A 1,037-nucleotide genomic window follows, 5' to 3' on the forward strand; every position below is an offset into this window, starting at 1 on the left:
CATTTAATTTCATTTAACAATTCTTATAAAAATGACATTAGCCGAATAAATTACTACTATTATTTTTTAGTGTGTCCATGATTGGACGAACCATGAACATTTTTGTTTTGTTTTGTTTTGTTTTGTTCTTACTCAATTGAAATAAAGTAAGTTGTGCAAGTGTTAAAAGAAAATTGGGCGAACAGTTGATTTTTTTTCCCTTTCAACGTAAAAGACTTACGAAGAAAAGAAAAGTTGGGCAGTTAGCAAAATGAGAGAAAAGAAATACTCAATGTTTTACTTGATACATTTCTTACAAAATAATATATAAAAATATAATTTCATTATATCACTCTTATTAATTATAAATAATCGTAGTAGAGGAAAATAAGTAGTATTTAATGATAATGATAAAATAAATACAAAACGATAAACTATATTTTAATTTTTTAAATCGAACAAAAATTACTTGCTCAGTCCTAAATTACCCGTTCTAAATTAAGATGACGCATTGATTAAAAAAAATAATTAATAACATGACTAGTTTACCACAGTACCCCTATTAAATGATGTTTACATTTTAATTTGAATAAAAAATAAATAATGCAAAGGGTAAAATATGAAAAAAAAAAAATTTATCTCCTCTTGGTTAATAACAAGTTTCAATATATTGAACGAGTAAAGATAGACGAAGAAATACAAACATCAAATTAATTAGGGCCGTTGGCATTTGGCATGCAAACATTAAAAAATTCGGCAGTTGGCAAAGTGAAAGAAAAATAATACAAATATATATATATATATATTTTTTAAAAAAAGTCCATTGTTCGCCCAATCATGAGTAAACTACATTTTTTAAAATGAAAATAGGTTTGCCAATGCCTAAATTGTTTTCTGTAAAATAAAAAATAATTAACAGATGAACAAACTGGAAGGACATTAACAAAGTGAATTACCTGTTCTGATGTGAGTTTTTAGGAACATATCCTTTTGGCTCATTATGTTCAGAATGAATTTAAGTTTTGGGTATTGTCAGAATATAAAATATTTTATGTTAT

This window comes from Capsicum annuum, chromosome 1 (genome assembly GCF_002878395.1).
Source record: "Capsicum annuum cultivar UCD-10X-F1 chromosome 1, UCD10Xv1.1, whole genome shotgun sequence".
NCBI lineage: Eukaryota > Viridiplantae > Streptophyta > Magnoliopsida > Solanales > Solanaceae > Capsicum > Capsicum annuum.